Source organism: Triticum aestivum, chromosome 7D, assembly GCF_018294505.1.
Source record: "Triticum aestivum cultivar Chinese Spring chromosome 7D, IWGSC CS RefSeq v2.1, whole genome shotgun sequence".
NCBI lineage: Eukaryota > Viridiplantae > Streptophyta > Magnoliopsida > Poales > Poaceae > Triticum > Triticum aestivum.
This window is the reverse complement of record NC_057814.1, coordinates 558762425-558782407: the sequence shown is the minus strand read 5'-3', so window position 1 is coordinate 558782407 and position 19983 is coordinate 558762425. Positions and strand designations below refer to the sequence as shown.

Here is a 19983-nt window from a genome sequence, read left to right as displayed (position 1 = left end):
CAAGGATATATATCTATGGTTGTGTTTGGTTTATTTTGATCTTGTGCACGTGACTTTAATACGGGTGGTTACTGATGCTTCTTGTTTCGTGCACAGGCGAGGGCACCTGTTGAGCATCTAATTGGGCAGTTTGCATCCGGAATGACCAGCTTGCTCGGGAAGTTGGTTGAGGGTTGGACGTCTCTTAATGGCTTTGACACCGACGCAGTTGCGAGACAGTTCACTCCATTTGTTGCAGAACGGACACATCAGCCAACTGGTTGCCGTGGTCGGTACGACTACAACAGCTCGCAGGAGCTTCCCGACACACAAGATGAACTAGATGGAGATGCTGCTCTCGACAAGGACGACGACGATGACATGGAGAACGTGCAACATGACACCGACGATGATGAACATGTCGACGTTCGTGCAGGTGGTAAGAAGGGCAAGGGTGTACCAGATGTCCCCTCATCGGAGAAGGTCAAAGAACAGACAACTGCGAGAGGCAAGGGGGTGTCGCCCTCAAAGAGGGGGAGGGATCCAGAGGAGGTTGGGTAGGGCTCTCCTGTCAAGAGACCTAGGACCGATCCCTTAGCTGCTAGGAGGAGGTTCGACTTCTTTTTTAGTGTTTTGTTTTGTCTATCCTTTCGAACAGACTGACCCCCTTTTTCCATTTGTTTTTGCTAAGCGTGGCAACGATTTTTCGTGTCTGACACATGGCACCTTTTTTGCCTCTTTCTTATACGTGCAGCAAGGCGACAACTGGTGAACGAGTAGTTACGAAGAAACAAGCACCAACGCCAACCCGTGTTTCTGCTCGATTGAACAAGGGTTCCCCTATTGCTGGTGACACGCATTCGACTAGGTCATCTCCTCGTACGTCGACGTCCAACACCGGTGATCCTGTCGTGTTGCCAGATTTGAGGAAGACAGTCAAGAAGTAGGTTATCCATGTTCTTTCTTCATTGCCATATTGCTATATTTTTGCCTTTCAATGCTGTTGTTCAGCTTGCCACATGGGCTACTACCATCAGTCCCACATCGCAACTGATGTTTCTCCCATGCTCTATTTCTTCTTACTACATGGCAACTCCTGCCTGTTTTTGCATGGCAACTGCTAACCAGGCAAAATGGCAACTCTTATTCCACCTACATGGCAACTACCAGCTTTTCCATCTGTTTGTGCACTCATCCACACCTAGTTTTGAAATGGCATTCCTGGCACATCACACATTTCTTACATTTTTAAGATGTCTACCATGGCAACTGCTGCTTGTTACGCATGGCAACTGCTAACTGGTCCACATGGCAACTCTTATTCTACCTACATGGCAACTATCATCTGTTCATCTAACAATGTTCGTGTGTTTTTTTCAGGGTGAAGAAGACTACCACACGCGTGACGAAGCAGAACCCCAGAGACCCACTCGAACGCATACACTCAAAGCTGTCGACAGGTGGCAACTCAGACGTTCATGAGGCGCCAGTGCACAAACCTGCTGTTGCACCATCCACTGTTCCCACTAGCTCTGATGCAAGCGGCCGAACATCTCCGTCGGTTGCAGATGTGCAGGCTACGACAGCAGGCATCCGTACATCTGGGAGTGACGAGTCGGTATCTGCCAGGACTGCTGAAATATTGCCACTCTGCTAGCAATGAAGGATGCTGCTGTGAGCCATGCGACCCGATCAACAAGTGTTGAAGTGGACGCCCCCGAGATCAACCTAAGCAAGGAAGATTCCCGATCATCTGACACGGATTCCAAGTGCGTGGGTGGTGGAACTTCTTCGTCCATGAAAGAAGGGGTTGAGGCGACAATTCATAATGATATGCCATCCATAGGTGAGACTCTTGGCACAACAGCTCTAGCTTCTGGTGCTCCAGAGGTTGCCAAGGTGACCGTTGCGCGAGCTGGTCTTCCACCTAGGCGTCGTAGCCCCCGCAAGCAATCTGCAGACACACCCAACGTGCCTGCTGTAGCTAGGAGCAGCAGAGATGACTCTGGTTATGTGCCTGCGTCCACACTATTCCCACCACCTGCCAGAAGCAATGTTATGGACAGAACGGAAGACCGGAGTACAACCGACCCAGGTGGCAAGCCGGGCACGACTGACGGAGCTGAACGTGCGGAGCAGACTGCGTCTTTACCCGCAGTGGATAACCCCAGCTTAAATCTGCGCACTTCTAAGCTCCCAGTCAACATCGGTGTCCCGTACAGCCCAAACAAGAAGATTGTCAAGAAAGCTGCGACTGATACCGCTGACAGCACGCCCCGTCCTACGAATAAGCCTGATGATTCTGCAGCAGCCGATGCAGAAATGTTTGTTGAACTTTCACCCTTGGATTCTACCCAGCAAGCTGTTCGCGGTCCGGCCAGTAGGCAGGAGAGGCCCCAATGGCCTTCACCCCACCGTGCTGTAGCCTTGACATTGATCGCAGTCAAGATGAACCAGTGTTGCAAGATCCTTCACCAGTTGCCTTTGCTTTCCCGGCAGGCATGGCCCCAATGATGGCGCAACCAATGGTCGAGGGCAAGAAGGCTGTGAAGTTCGCAGAGCCGGTTGTGCAAGGTACATTTCTTTATGCGTTTATCATATTCGTGTATACATCTTTTTAGTCTAACTTTTGTTCCAAGCATTTTTTTGGGTTCTCACTTGTGATGGCAAATGTTATCTGATGGACATGGCAACTGGATTTGCTTGCACGCTGTCACCTACATTTTTCTGTTGCCATACTCCATTTTTCCATTCTGCAAGCACATGGCAACTGCAGTTGATAGATCATGGCAACTGTAGTTGTTGTCACATGGCAACTACAATGCATTGCACATGGCAACTGGAGTTGCCTGCACATGGCAACTCCCTACTTTCTGTGCCTACATCTCATATTTCTGCAACCTTCATTTCAAACTAGATTTGTTTTGTTTTCCAAGGATTCCTAACCCACTTTTTTGATCCGTGCAGCCACCCCTGAGGAGATTACGCCGTCACTTGATGAAGCTTACCGCATGATTGAGGAGGCAGCATTGCAGAGGAAGTCCTCACGAGGTCAGGGCCAATCAAGTTCCAACGTGCCTGCTGAGTCCGTATCTGAGGATACCATTAGAAGTGCCACCACTGGTTCTGTGAGGCACCGTAGGGTAGTTCACGCGCCACCCGTGGATAATTATGAGCTGGAAGTCAAGGCCACAAAGGATCAGAACCAGCTGTACGATATTGTCAAGCGCTTTGGAAATGCGAGGTCCAACAGCAATCACATGAAGGAGCTGAAAGCGTAATGACCACACCCACATAAACCTCTCATTTGCTTTGCTCTTTTTACTATTCATCCTTTTGATATTTCTAGATATGCTTCGTTTATGTTTTATTTCTTTTTTCACTTAGTAGACATGATTCTTTCATGTTATATCATTTTCATACAGCTCATGTTTGGACAGAACCAAGATCATACAATGTGATGCGACGTACGTTGACCTGGGTGATCTTGCCGAGTCTGTGAGGCCACTCGGTAAAATGTCGAAGAATGTAGTTGCATGTGGGATTGACTTCATCAACAGGCATATGGATATGTATCCCGACAAAACAATCATGCAGTACATTGTGACGTGAAAAATATGGGATGGTGACTTCCACCACAAAATCCTGAGGAAGCATTTTGCTGCGCATGGTGATTTCAAGCTCACAATGAAAACAAATGTGTGAGTACTCCTTCCTTTTTGCACATTTTTTTCCTCCCATGTTATTTTTTTGCCAGTAGCTATGCTTCAGATGTGGGCTACACCCTGTTTTGTGACAGCTGTTTCATGTGGCAACAGCTGCCATGTAAAATGACTTCTGATTTGCTTTCCTAATACAACCTATGTGGCAACTTCAAACTAAAATAAATGGAAACTTTGTTCATACATGGACGGCAACTTCTTTTAATTACCCACTACAACTAAACATTATATGTTGGTCCACTTTTCTTGGACCCTTGATGCTTTCGTAGTCACTCATGTGCCTGTTAGTGTAACCGGTGATATCTTTACATGTCATTTTCCCAACTACATCATTTATGTTCTTAATGTGAGCTCTGCTTCTTTTCTTTCCTTCATTTTTGTTTACAGGTCTTGTTTCCCATGTTCCAGGAGCTTGCACCACATGACCCACACGACAAGTGTGGTCACCACTACGCGATCTGCCTTGACCTAAAGAACCAACATTTTGAGGTACTTGATTCAATGCGTTTAGAAGCTGATGCAGACCTTACTACGCATGCTGAATACTTCATCAACAACCTCAAAGAGACATGGAACCGTCACTATGAAAACTCAAAGGTCCAGATCAGACATTTTCCAATTGAGTACGTGGCGACTACGAAGCAAGGAAACCTTTATTTTCCCATCTTTTCTTCATGTGTACTCCAAACCAATGCTCACCCTCTCTTTTTGTCACCTCTGAATTGAAGTTTATGATTTTTTTTCTATATGTTCTTGTGAGTTAACCTGACTCTTTTCTTGTTTAGGCACGACTACGGCTTCCACACGTTGGAATACCTTGCGAAGTGGGAAGGTCGACGGGTTACTATCGTCACAGCTGCAATGGTCGTCGAGCTCCGCAAAATTTACACATGGAACTGGTTGATGAATGAAGATTTCAACACGCGGTCCAACGCACGTGAGTTCATAGAAGAAGCTGTGAAGAAAGCCGCCAAGAAGTACAAGTGATCACGTGGTGCTCCTGACCGAACGCCTACCTTACATTCTGTTGCCGAGGAATGTAAGGTATTACCTTGTTTTTTCAAAACTATGTTCGTGTAATATGCTATGACTGCATCTCCCGGTAGCCTAGTATACAGTGGTGGCGTGTGAGTGACATTTGCATAGTTTGTAATATATGTGTGGATGTGAACCTACTTAGGTTTGACATCAGATACGTTTATGTGTTTTTAGTATTATTATGTGCTTGTGGGTTGGTAGTACCAGCATGGTGTTTTGAATGCGTCCTTGATGTCTAAAAACATGGCAAATGTAGTGATCAGTCATGGTTAGTGAAAGTTATCGTTCTTTCTTGTTTGGCTTTTTGGGCTTTTTGCACTGCTAACTGTACCGGCTAGCATGGTAGTTTGATCACGGAGCAGTACTCTGTGTGGTTGCTGCACGAGACCGTTTCAGCTTGTTTCCCATAGTTTGCACCAGAATACAATATGTGTGACTAAAATGCGCTGACTGAACATGGAAATCTACGCGGTGAAGATTCAGTACAACTAACATGGCATGTTCAGTACAACTAATATGGCAGATTTAGTAAAAAATAAGATGGAAAATTCAGTAAAAGTAACATGGCAAATTCAGTAGAAATGGCATGGCAGATTCAGTAGAAATGGCATGGCAAATTCAGTAGAAATTGCATTGCAGATTCAGTTCAAGTAACATGGCAAATTCAGTGCCATACACGTGGCAACTGCAGCTATTCCTTCATGGCATTTTTACTTCAGATTCTGATGCACCTGAAGAGTCATTCTCCAGTTTTTACAAAATTTAGAACATCTAGATTACAAAAAAATGTCACCATGGACCAAGTCAAAGTGCTCCAATGTTGTTTACGAATTACCTGTCCCTTTCTTTGGTTTCTTGTGTTTTTCTTGAATCTCCAATCCCGATTTGTATCATATCTCTTTTGGACGCCCTTTTGTGATGGAACGGGGCGGGTTCCTAACCTGGGTTTGTGTGCTTGCTGTTCCAGATCCTACCTCTGAGTTTTCAGATGATGGCCCTATGGACGAAGGCACACTTGATGTGCGGGGGAACCTGTGTAAGGCTTCCTCAGCTTTCCTCTTCTTGATCTCATCAAGCTCTCTTTTGAGGGCCTTCCTGTGTTTTTCTGCGACCCTTGCTGTCTCATCACTCTTGCATGCTTCATCAATTAGTTCAGCATAGTTCTTTGTCAACACAACGTGCCTCACGGCTTCCATGGTTGACTATGGTCTCTCGTCATGCACGGCCAAAACTGCGTTTTGTCAGGACCGGTTTTTTGGGATATTAATTTTCCAGAAAATGTCCCTTGTGCTCACCAGCCCCAGGATTACTGTTAGCTGATGAGGCACCAACTTGATACAGAAATTCAAAGCAAAGTACAAAAATATGTAGTACAAGACCAATGTGGCCTATGAGTACAACACTTGGTTTCTAGTGGTTGATGGCGGAAGCGGTTTGTGGTTCATCTGCGTCTATGGGACTCCATTTCCCACAGGAATAGCTGACCAGGATAACTCCTATCTTCGCGAGGCTGCTATCATTATTGCGTAGGTTCCGGGGCTGTCATCGCAATGCTTCTCTCCATGCGAGAAATCTGGCCAAGACAATAGCCAGGGACAAGCCAGTGAGTACTTTTGAATGTACTCGCAAACATTATGAACACGGGTATAATATAACAAGGGATAATCATGCTCCGACATATTCTATGATCATAATGTCTGTCATGAAATAAACGAAATCCATGATGCACGCATGCGGGTCAAATATGAATATGCAATACGGGAGTAGAAACTAGAATGCACCGATCGAGTGTCTGAAGCGGCGCCTCGAAAGGATAAAGGATAAATCATGCCTCAGTCGGGCGTCTGAGCGACACCACATAAAGGGCTTATAAAATAAATAAATAACAAGCATGCCGCAGTCGGGCGTCTATGCGACACCACATAAAGGGCTTATAAATAATAGAAATAACAAGCATGCCACAGTCAGGCGTCTGAGCGACACCACATAAAGGGCTTATAAATAATAGAAATAACAGGCATGCCATAGTCGGGCGTCTGAGCGACACCACATAAAGGGCTTATAATATAAAAGAAATAACAAGTATGCCACAGTCGGGCGTCTATGCGACACCACATAAAGGGTTTATAAGAGAATAGTCGCAGTGAGTATCCAGGAGGTAGAACCATCCTAGGGATACTCAATAATTCAAATAATGTAAATGGTTAGTCCGCAATAATAATAATCATAATCCTCATATGTCACAGGTCATAATCAATGTTCTAGTTTAGCCGTTTCTCCTCCGAAGACCGTCACTAGACCCATCTCAGACTGTAGTCCTTACCCATGGACATGGCTATCCGAATAGATTTAACCTCTGCAGAGGGTGTACTCTTCACCCACGAGTAACGGATTTATTTAATCCATCGGGACAAATTCCGCCTACGGTCTTTTAATTGAAAACACACCTGACCCGCACACACCAGCTTAACTTACCGGCGTCTGGAATCACCCACGACACCTGTCAAGCAAAACTCTAAGTGGGGAGGCTACAACCTCGACTTAGCATGGGATCAAATTTATATCGCGCGCTCTAAGGGGTGCCCCCCTCTCGGTCCCAACCGGAAACACCCATGCCCCCGGACCAGGTGGCATGCCTCCCGGAGGCCTCCGGCATCTTCCACCATGGCCTCTCTGTACGGTGTGTGCTAGACAGGGGTTGACAACTTACTGAACCGTACCCTACCTGTGGCAGGGGCAAGTGGTAGTACGAAACAAGTATGGGGGTTACTGGAACAAGACTCGATTCTACGGCCGACTCAGGGGGTCCAAGTATTCCCTGTATGATTAGCATAACAAATATATTTCAACTAACAGACAGAATCACCGCTCATCATACCTCATCATGCCATACCGGACACACTCGTCTCGACGAGGAACTAGGGACAAGCTCGTGTCTACCCAAGACAGCGACTTTCCCGGCTTCCTTCCGGTATGCAGCAACGAATCCATTTCTAACAGCACCAGGGTGAAAAGCTCACGAGGAGGATTACTATCACCAGCATATCCATTTCTAACAGCAACGAATCTCATTATGCACTCACGCGTATGATCGTATCGTCACATAAAATAACGAATGCTCCAAGTCAAGGTGGTGTTGTAACCGTAATCAAACAACACACAAAAATATTATGCCGGGGTTCAGAATGCTTGCCTTCAAGGTGTGGAGGGGTGAGGTGCACTCCAAAACTTTTGAAAGTTATAATCTCCCCTCCAAATTCCTATTTTCAAACATATTCAAATAATACATACTTTTAAAAACAGCGCAAAAAGTTGTCCTAGATATTTTTGAAATAAATCTTAAAATAAACTAGGTGGAATTTGAGAGAGGTAGGAAAAAGAATTAATTCATTTGGAGTTATATTTAAAAAGTTACAGCCAGTCAAAGTTTCAGTCAAATTCTGTTTTTAATAAAAACCAGAAAAAGAAAACGCTTCGGGGGAAACACGTTTTTGAAGCAGAGGAGACGTACTTCAGGGGTTTACGCGTCCACTTAACCACGTGGTGGCGGGGCTGGGTCACTGGCAGTGGGTCCAGCGGGCCCACTGGTCAGGTTTGACTAGTCCCCCGCCTTCTTCCTCCTCTGTCCGAGCCGAGGCGGGGACTCCGGCGTCCGACGCCGGCGAACGACGGCTCCTAGGAGCCATCCGAGGGTGGGGAAGGATCCGCCGCTCCAGGACGATCCTTCTGGTAGTCGAAAGGGCCCCGGGGACGGAGGGGATCGTCGGCGGCGAGCTTTGCGCCGGCGGAGGCTTCGGGCATGATTGGGGATTTGGGCTGTGGTGGTTTTCGATCGAGGCTGAGGCGCTGGGCAGCTCCGCAAGATCATGGGGAGTCGAACGGTGGCGCTGGAAGGATGGGGGAGGCTCTGTTCGCGACGAGTGGGACCGGAGGGCCGGAGTCGAGGAAGACGGCTACCAACCGCCGATTGCTGGCTGAGGGAGTGCTATGGGGGTGGCCTGGGGTCGCCTGAGTGCTCGGAGGAGCTCGGGGGCCTCCTTTTATAGCGCAACGAGGCTGGTTCCACGGTGGTGGATAAGAACGACGGCGAATCGCCGTTCTGTAGTGGCCAGGGCGACGTGGCGGCGACGAGCACTAGCAGAACAAGGGGCGACGTGGCCAGGGCTTGAGGATAGGCTCGGGCTATACAAGGGGGCAGCTGGCGCGTTGCTGCGGCTCGGGCGGCGCCGTCCATGGCAGAGCCTGCTGTGGCCGGCCGCTAGCCGCCGTGGCCGACCTGACGGGGACACTGTGGGGCTCCAGGGGCGGCTCTGCGGCGAGGGAAGGGGCGGGCGTGCTGGCTGCGGGTGTCAAGGGCCAGAACGAGCGCGAGGCGACGACAGAGGTACGCGGCGACTCGGTGCGCGCGCGTGCAAAACGTGCGCTCTGGGCGCGCCCAGAGCACGCACGCTAGCTGCTCGACGAAATGCCAATGCATGCCACAGGGCTTGGGTGAGGCTGGCAAGTAGCAGGTTTAGGTTAGAGTCTTCTAGGAGCTTAGTGGACATGCTATTTTGTCCAGAGGCGCAAGGTCACGGTGCAAAGGCAAAAATCATGTCAAAACTGACCATGCACACAAGGTGCTCGGCAGATTGCTAAGTGCATCTAGGCAACTCATGGAGTGGCCAAAAGCTCCAGATCAGAGTCTCCCTAGATGTAGGTGATGATGGCAAGATCATTTGGACAAAACCAGAAACTTGCTAGTGCAAGTTTTGCAAAACTTCAGTTTTGGGCAGCAAGAACAAAGCTTCATTGCATGCACTAAAAATCCTCCAATGGGTCCACTCTCCTGGGCTTAAGGGTTTTGTAGGGAGGACTACAAGCAGGAAAAAGCTCATGGGCAGTAGAGCAAAATAAATTAGGGTTGCGGTACAAATCACCAAACTGGAGCAGAATGAATATGAGGATGATTTTCTCAACTTTTCAAAGAACACCAATGGGTTTTTGCATAAAGTTGAATTATGTGCATCTACTGACATCTCCAAACACTTGGAAGAATTTTTAAAGGAATATTTAAATAGGTTGTAGTGCCAAAATACCTACTGGACCAGATTTGAAAAGTTGATGTAGAGCTCAAAATCTCCAATAACCAAAAGATATTTTTGCATAAAAGTGATGTGGAAACATCACATGACATCCCCAAATTTTGGTGAAAATTTTAAATGCATTTATCAAATGGTTGCAGTGCACAAGAGGCTCCAAATTTATGAAAAATCATTTTAAAAGAATAAAGCTCAGGAAAAACAATTATGCAAATAAATCCATTGAAAAAGAATTGTTTTATTGAGAGAGCATACAAGTCCAATAATACTTTTGGAAAGTTTCCACTTGAGGTAAAAACCCACAATATTAAAGAGAAGAGGGGTTCTGAAATCAAAAGATAAATCTAGGAAAAATAAAAATTTAATTTCCTGGCAAAATTTTAATTAATAAAACCAGGTCAAAATTTTGGGGTGTTACACGTTTGATGTTTGCGGCGCCAATGCGTCGTCAGCGTCCCAAGTCCATCGCCGCCTTATGAAATGGCGGGGCATTCGTGTCACCGCGTTCAAGTCCATTACTTTTAGAATGTGACAGCACACAATGCCGCCCCGTTCGAATTTGCAGCATTGGTAGTAGTATTCGCCTTCGCTTATCGATGCCTTCACAAAGTAGTTCCTTCCCTTGTCTGGGTCTTCAGGTTCTGAATCCGACATGCCCATGATAGAACACACCTAGGACGTATGTTCGTCCACCTGGAAAGCCGTGTACATGCTGGCACGCTTTATTTCTTCCTGGAATCTGCAAGTTTTGTGTGGTTTTTGTTAAACTCTTGTGTGAAGTTTTTTGTAGCACCTTTTGTTTGTTGTGGCCAATGGAATTACAATTCATTCAAACATGGCAACTACAGTTCATTAAACATGGCAACTGCAGTTGAGTAAACATGGCAACTACAGTTCATTAAACATGGCAACTGCATTTCATTTAAACATGGCAACTACATAACAAATTAAATTTGGCATTTGCATTCCATACCATCATGGCCATTCGAATTTACATTTCATTAAATATGGCAACTGCAGTTCATTAATCATGGCAACTGCAGTTCATCAAACATGGCAACTGCAGTTACGCAAACATGGTAACTGCAGTTGAGTGAACGTGGCAAACTATAGTTCATTAAGCATGGCAAACTGTAGTTCATTAAGCACGGCAACTACATATCATGTTTAATCTGTACCTAATGGCTACTTTTCAACAAAATCATCATTTTCAAATAAGCATTTCAATTGCATTGCATTCTACATGGCACCTGGTACCTTCATGATTTGTGCAAATAAGATTGTAACACAACTGACTTACTTGTTAAAAATCGTGTTGGTGTATATCTTGCTCATCTGCCTCTCCATTGGTAAATACGTTAGCAATTTTGGCTGCTTGAGCGCGGTGTTTGCTTCTTGCTGTAGCTCGGATCCCAGTATTTTTTGTTGCAAAGCGGTGTACTGCTTGGCAAACTTTAGCAATGAGTTGCCAGGGCTCACGTACCGCTTCAAAACAGCATTGAACCCCTCACTACGCTGTGTAGTCTGCAGAAACGGGAAGAAGCACTGCATGAAGTAGGCCGGCACCAAGTACATTCGCTTCTCCCACAAGCTAGCAAGCGTCTCGTGGTCTTGGACTTGATATGTTTCAATCATAGCCAACCAGCTCCTTTCAAACTCCTCCACCGTCAAGCTGTGGTCCACGCACAGCTCGAATGCCTTGTGCAGGTCTGGACGGTCAGCAAAGAACGGTCCTAGTGTCTCCTCAGCCTTCTTTACAATGTGCCACATGCAGTGCCTGTGCACTGCCAACGGAAAGACCTCCTCTATGCCTGCACGCATGCTAAAATCCTGGTCTGTTATTATGTTCATCGGAGCAAGTCCACCCATGCACTCCAAGAAGGTCTTGAACAGCCAAACGTACCCATCCGTGTCTTCGTTCCAAACGAGCCCGCATCCGAACTGCAATGACTGATTGTGGTTATTTATTCCTATGAATGGAGCGCATGGCATCTTGTACATATTAGTGAGATATGTCGCGTCGAAAGAAATGTAGTCTCGGAAATGTTTGTAGGCTCTTCTTGCAGCACCATCCACCCAATACATGTTCCTGACACAGTCCTCATCGTCCAATCTTATCCTGTAGAAGAAATCTTGATCTTCTTCCGCTTTCTCATCGAAGTAGGCTATCGTGGCTTCTATGTCAGGCAACTTGCTTTCTCTACGGTAATTTTCCTTTAGGTTTTTGACATCTGCTGGTAGGTAGGGCATGCTACTCAGAGACCCGTTTTTGCTGTGGATGAGGGAGAGTATCTGCACCATTCTTGATGGACCGACGTTACAATCATGTAGCAGCTTTATGAATTTCTTCTCGAGGGGGGTGAATCCTCTGTGGGCGGTCAAAAATTTTACCAGGTCAAACTTCTTTATTAGCTCGTGGTTGTGCTCGTCAAAATACTCAGTGACCACCCACTGTGCTCCATCTACGTTCAGCTTACACCGGACAGGGCATTCCGTCTTGACAATGATACCTCTCTTTCGTTCGGGAACGACAGGCGCATCACCTTCGCCCTTGTTGTTTCTCCGTGCCTTGTAGCACCTCATCTCACCTCTGTTGTACTCGTTAGTTTTTTTAATTTTCCTATGGTATTCGGTGTTGACCGCAAACCCATGGAACTTTGCATATGTCTGATGGAATTCCTTTGCATCTGCAAACGAATCAAATCTCTGCCCAAGATACGGTGGCTGGGGTACCATGATTTCTGATTGCCCGCCATCTTCATCCCCTTGTGCTTCGTCATCGGTTTCATCATTCACTTCAGTATCGGCGGCTGTTTCACCTGCTTGAGTGTTGCTTGTGCTGGTGTGCACATGTGTGCTTGTCGGCATTGCTGGCACGATTGCCATTTCCGACACTGACTCGGCATTGTTTCTGGCATGAGTGTTGGCTGGCTGGTGGAACGTGTCTTCCGTAGTAGATGTCCCTGCGCCGCTGTTAATTGTAGTTGAAGGTCCTGCATTAAAAAATCAGGTACGAGCGTAAGATTTTGCTTGAATGTCATGTGTATCGTAACGGAGTACATCAACTGCATGTGATTTTGCATGACATCATTTCACACAGCAAGCCGTGAATCTGCATATGGCCATGCATGGCAACTATAATTCTCCAGTAATGGCAGCTAAAGTCCAACCACATGGCAACTACCGTTGCCAACACATGGCAACCAGCGTCTTTTAGCTTGAGAACTTGTAGCATATAGCAATGGCAGAAATAGTCCAACACACATGGTAACTACTGTTGCCCACACATGGCAACCAGCTTCTTTCAGCATCAGAACTTGCAGCACATAGCAATGGCATATACAATCCAGAATACATGGCAACCAGTATACTCTAGCATCAAAACATTGTATTCTAGGCTTGAGCTCAATATGCAAATGTGAACAATCATGAATGTTGCACACACTCTTATAGCAATTGGCAAATCCCGAAGACAATATACGTCTCTTTTGCACATGACCACTTGGTAGCATTATTTTTTGTTTTTTCCACCACCACCGTTACAAATCTACTTTTCTTCACATGCTATTCCCCACAAAAGCAAATGCAGTACTGTTTTCTGTTTTCACTTTTTTTTACCTTGTTGTGCCGCATGTGCCGATCTTGTGTGGTCTGTCATTCCAATTTGATGTGCTCTATCTGCAATAGCGCTTTCCTGCAACTGTGAAGCTTGCCATGAGATGTTTGCCGATGTGGTTCCACCGTAACAACCTGCGATCATGGTAGCAGCTGGTCATTGCATGGCAACTGTAGTTTGTTCAACATGGCACATGTAGTGGTCCAACCATGCCACACAGATTTGTTCACACTTGTCATCCACGGTTGTTTAGATATTGCAGTCACATTTGATTATACATGGCAACTGCAGTTGTCCAGGCATGGCAACTGCAGTTTGTCCAGCCATGGCAACCGCAGCTGTCCAGGCATGGCAACTGCAGCTGTCGTATATGTTCCTTTCTCCTAACTCACTTTCCACAACTTCACTTTCATGCGCTCACCTGTGTACGACGTTGATGGCAGGTACATGGTTGCTGCCTGATGCCACGTGCTGCATGAAGGTCCTACATTTTTTCCGATATAACTCGTGAGTCTTTTGCCATCCTTGCAAGTTTAATTTCATGTCCACAACAATAAGTTCCTTTTTCGTATGCGTTACCTTGATTTGCCACATTAGCTAGCTGAAGTTGGTTGCCCGTACATTTGTCAGCGTTAGCGCCCTGTGACGAAACTTTCCATGCTGCCCCCCTGATTGTGGTTTGGTCATAAGAACCTGCAAAAAAATAGGTTGTAGGACACAAGTAGAATGACATCTTCATCGTCACGAACATGGCAACTTTTCTTCTTTGTTTATCATGCATCGTACCGATGCCCGCGTAGTGCTCTAGTAGTGGCAGCAATGACCCTGAAGAAATGAGTTGATTGTACTCTGCTGCATCCCAAGGTGGCGTTTCCGGCCTTTGAGAAAGCCAAGGATCAGTGCCATCTTCGTGATTCATTCTTCTTCTTTTTCTTTTCTGCAACTGTGCTTTTAGCCACTGCATGAACAAGAACGCATCAACAATCCGCAAAAAGCGTTCTTGCTGCTTGCACGTAGAAGATAACACGGCAATCTCATAACATTTCTTGCGTAGGCAACCAACACCTCATGGCAAGTAGGACATGCACATCCATTTTTCTTTTCTGAATTCTGGATGCCATCTATCATTTTGAAGCGATGGCAACAGAAAATAAAATAGGATGGCAAGCAATAATATAACATGGTGGCAACTACGGACAACGATAGATGGCAACTGACGTTAGATACAAGTGGCAATTATTTTTCCTCCCTCCCCATGCCAAATTCCTCCTTTCTCTCCCTATTTTATAGTGATTACTACGCTACCAACTACTCGCATCAAGCCAACCCAGAAGCTTGGCACAAGTCTAGCATAGTATATGGCAGATCTGGCGTATGTTGGTGGGCAAATGCAAAGAAACACCAATTCGTGGGGTGTTTGCCCTGGTAGTGTGGATCCAGTCACCATCTCCGTTGGCAAATTTTGCAAATTCAGATTTCTGGACAAAAGAAGGTCGAGAAATAGAAGGAGATCGGGGATCCACCTATTTTAGCTCGTCGTCTTGGGAGGGCGGGGTTGGGGTGGGAGGGGGGTAGGAGGGTGGGGTGGGTGGTTAGCTACGGGAAAGGCGCTAGGGATCTGCTCTGGTTGCCATGGCAACCAGAGAAGGAAGGCGACGGAGGTAGGGGATCGAGAGGTGCGAGACAACGGCGGCAGGGCGGACTAGGGATCAGAAGGAGCCCGGGATGGCTGGCGTGCTGGGTCGTGCGGGCAGCGCGGTCGTTTGGCCTGGACGTGTGGGCGGTTTTGCCACATACCGGACGTGCGGGCTGTGGCTGCGCGCGCCCGGACGCGGTCGTGCGGGCGGGTTCTTCTCCATGCCACACGAGGCGTGCGACACAACCACCCCATACACCACACGTGTGGCAGTTATCGGTGTCCTAAATTTATGTTTTTTTGCACAACTAAAAAAAAGTTATGTGTTGCAAAGGAGAGTTGGCTGTATCGATACCAAGATCAGTAATTGTAGGAAATGGATACTAGCCAGCGGTGTTGAGGATCCCCGGATCTCGTCGAGGTCGCAGGCTATGGTGGTTAGAGGTCCATCGGCACTGGCCGTTTGGATCCTCAGATGGGCGATGGAGGCAGGGAGACGAAGACCTTTCTTCTCCCTTGTTGGTATGATTTGCTGCTGGTGTTCTTCTCCTTCCTCTGCGCTGATGCTGGTGGGAGATCCTGCTTTGTCCGGGCGGATGGCCCGGCCGCGGTGCTGGACCGGTCGGATGACTCGAGTTCTCTTCCTTCCGGAAGGGACACTTTTCGTGGTACTCAAAGCGAAAGATGGCGACGACTGTTCCAGGTGTGTTGGATTGATGTCCATGCCCTCTCAGCGCTGGTGTCAAGAAAGGAGGAAGCAGCGTGGCGGCAATTGTACCGTGGTCGAAGATGATGACTTGTTTGCGACTGGTTCCAGATCCTTCTGCTGCAGGGGTCTTCTCTCAAGATTCAGGGATGATGACACAGGGCTCCGGAGATCTTCTTGTGTTATGGTTGTCTTAGGGTTCTTTAGGTGTTCATGGTCCTTTGTGTTTGCGTTTCAGTGTGCTTGAAAGGGTCAACTACTTTGTACTGATTCGTGATTTGAATGAAAAATTTCTCAAAAAAAAGCTCCAAGCCATGCAAAAAAAGTAGTAGCTCCAAGGTCACAGGTGGTCTCGTCAAAAAAAAGGTCACAGGTGGGGCAGGGTGGAACTAGTGTGGAGTTGTACCTAATCTATATAGGGTGATGTTGCGCGTCCGCCGGCTGGTAAAACGGAAACATTGCCGCCGCCCCCACCCCTACGACCGGGTCGTACGAAGCCGATCGGGAGACCCAGTCCCGCGTGCGCCATCTGGCGTACGAATCTCAACGCGGTGCTCGCCAGACTTCAACTCACCCCTGTTTCCAATGGCCCACGCCCCGTCCTTAGTTTCTAATCTCTGTCTCTTGCATCTCGCCGGCGACGACGTGGCAAGATGGCGCAGCCCGATAACAACAACGAGGCACATCGCGAGTGTGGCCGAGGAGCATCGCCATGGACGGCGGTAGGACGAGCAAAGATGAGTTGGGTGCCGCGAGTTGTGTCGCCGGAAAACATGGCGGGTGCCAGCGGGGACAAAGAGCCGCGAGCAGGCCGGCGAGCAGATGCGACGGTGCCGTGACTTGGCCGGCGTCGAGGAGCAGGCCAATGAGCAGATGCGACGGTGCCACGACCAAGGCCGCCAATGAACGCAGCCGAGCAGAAGAGTTTCGCCCCCGCGTCGAGGAGCACACTGACGACGATGTGGTGACCAGCCGGAGCGACACACCGGCGGCAGGAGTTAGGGTCGTTGGAGAGGTTGGGCATTGACCTGCGCTAGGGATTTGAAAACACGCTCGATTAAGTTTGGGATAAGGTGACGCTGTGCTGAGATTCGTACTGCCAGATGGCGCACGCGGGACTGGGTCTCCCGATCGGCTTCGTACGACCCGGTCGTACCAGATTTTTTTCCGCCCCCCCCCCCACCTAGGGCCAACCCATTGATGAAAAGGAGCTATCGGATCTCCCCCAAATGTATGCACCGTGAATTGCAACAAGCTGGTTCTTTTGTGTTCACTCTGCAACACGATTTCGTTGCAAAGCCACCCAAATGCGTTTTTTTAGCGTGATGCATTATTTTCTTGTGTTATTTTTGCAACAAAGGTCATGTTGCAAAAAAATACTCGCAACATAGGTTGTGTTACATAAACTTTTTTTATCTTTCACCATTTTGCAACAAGGATGATGTTGCGGAATTTTTTGCAACAACGATGGTGTTGCAGAAATTTTCAATGAAAAAAATGACCAAGCTATATACGTTGGTTACTCATTGGGGCTTCATAAGTTTGCAACATAGCCCGTGTTACACATTTGAGTTGGCAACATGCTCAATGTTGCAAACTTGCTGGTCTGTCTCGCACAACGCTACACAATGTATCATTCAAACCATATCGGATGGCTATAGTGGTGGCGGATACGCACGAGTCATCAACCGGTTGAAAGGTAGTGTTTCCCATCTATATACCTACTAAATAGGTATGCTTGGTTGGTCACATTATTTTGCAGAAAAGACCCTTATGTTTTTTGAAATCTACCCGCGGACCATAAAGGGTTCACAATATAGTAGGATATTCGTCGAGGCTACGCTCGCTTCACTTGAGACAGCCGACATGCCCTTTATTTCTTCCATATACCGGTTCAGGAAAGCTACAGACCTTGAGATTGACTCATTTCCATTCTCATCCACGCAATCGTCTTTGAGAAACCAATATCTCCACAGGAGTAATGCAAATTTACTTCTCATTTCTTTTGGGTTGTTGCATAGTAGAATGTGTAACCAATCCTCCCTTGTGTACCTAAATTCAATCTCGTTTTGTCGGAAGAATCCCATAGTTTGACATAGTGCTCCGCTCTTAGTGCATTCATCACGGCATGGTACTTGTTCTCGTTTCCTTGTTGTTGCCGTGGCCTTCTCCCTCGCTCGCCGGAGCTCTCTGTACTTCTCTCTCTCACAGAGACTGAAGAAGAAAGGAGGAAGAAGAAGCTGCAGTCGACACGGTGGTGGTTTTCCCAGCGCTCGAATGCCCGCCGCACGAACGACAAATTTTTCTCCCGCAGCACGAACTGCACCCACAACTGAACCAGTACACAGGAGGGAGACTTATACGCGTACGCGCACGTACGATGCCGCGCTCCACTCTCCAATGGCAACGATCCGCAAGCTCGGCCCATGACGCGCACGAACGCGTCCTACACGGCCGGCTGCAACCCCATCGCTACGCAACCTCCCGCTACTCTAGTCAACAGACTCACGCACGCACACACACTTGCCACAGACTGCGCGCGGCCACGGACTGGCGTCCAACACACTCACCGCACACGCACGCATGCATACACTAGCCGGACTAAGCCTAGACACTAGTCAGACTATCCCTAGACACAAGTCGGACTATGACCAGTACATGGCCGTGGCTTATTTGCCCAACACACTCCTCCTAAGCCACGGCTTAAAGGAGTCCGCCGTCCTCGATGCCGACGTCCGCCAACATTGCCTGCTCCGCCGCCGGCGCCCTCCGCAGCTTGGGGCATTCCCTCTTGAAGTGGCCGCGCTCGCCGCAGCCGTAGCAGTGACCGCGCCGGTTGCCCGACGCCACGCTCCGGTAGTTGTCGTCGTCCTGATTTCCGCCGTGCCGCCGCTCCCGCGCTGCCCACTGTGCCGCCATCATGAGAAGCTGCTCCCCGCCACGCTCGCCGCTGTCTTGTCCACGGCGCCGAACCCGCTCGTTGAACGCGCGCAGCCGCCCGAGCACCTCATCGAAGGCCATCTCCTCGATGACGCAAAACTGCTCGATCCCGGCGACGACGGGGAACAACCGATCGGGCACCGTGTCTAGGAGCTTCTTCACGAGCACCGCGTCGCCCAGCGTCTCCTCAAGGTTCGCAAACCGCGCCGTCATCCCTGCCAGCCTTCCGGCGTACGCATCTAGCGCCTCGCCGTCCGCCATCTTCAGGCGATCGAACTCCCCGCGCAGCGTCGCCCGCCTCGCCGCGCGCACCAGGTCGGCGCCAACGAACCTCACCTTCAGGGAGTCCCATACCTCCCTGGCGGTGAGCTTCGTTGCCACCTGCAGCAGCACGTCCTCCGGTAGCCCGCCGAGGATCATCACGCGCGCCGTCTTGCACTTTTTCCCGTTCACCGCCGCGTCGCCGGGCGCGACCGCCTCCCATAGAGTGTGGGCGTCGAGGATCGCCTGCGCCTTGATCACCCACACCGTGTAGTTATCCGGCGTGAGCATCGGCATCGCCATCAGCACCGATCCGCCCGCGCCAACGCCGTGTGGGACGAGCGCCATGGTCGCCTGAACCGAAGCTCTGAATACTTCTCTCTTGCTCGCCGGAGCTGTCTGTACTTCTCTGTCTCACAGAGACTGAAGAAGAAAGGAGGAAGAAGAAGCTGCAGTGGACACGGTGGTGGTTTTCTCGGTTCTCGAACGCCCGCCGCACGAACGGCAAATTTTTCTCCCGCAGCACGAACTGCACCCACAGCTGAACCAGTACACAGGAGGGAGTCTTATACGCGTACGCGCACGTATGACGCCGCGCTCCACTCTCCAATGGCCACGATCCTCAAGCTCGGCCCATGACGCGCACGAACGCGTCCTACACTACCAAAATCGCACCCAATGCCGACGGCCAGGGCCGTCGGCATAGCCCAAACTGGCCGTCGGGACAGGCCTATGCTGACGGCCCTCGTCGGCATAGGGCCGCCGGCAACATATCCGTCGGCGTAGCCCGGGTGGCCGTCGGCCTATAAAGGCCGTCGGCATAGGACCTATCCCGATGGTGTCCGTACATCTATGCCGACGGCCCTGGCCGTCGGCAACGTTACCTCCTAACGGCGGTCGCCGTCAAGTGCTGACCAACGCCTGCTCACCACGTGGCAGGCCTATGCCGACGGCCTGGCCGTCGGCCCTGCTCGCCACGTGGCAGGCCTATGCCGATGGCCTAG

The 19983-nt window shown here is 48.9% G+C and overlaps 1 pseudogene; it reads right to left on the bottom strand.

The window, feature by feature from the left end:
* Positions 1 to 5683: 5683 nt before the first annotated feature.
* Positions 5684 to 16464, bottom strand: LOC123171283 (protein FAR1-RELATED SEQUENCE 5-like; annotated as a pseudogene).
* Between the last annotated feature and the right edge of the window lie 3519 nt (positions 16465 to 19983).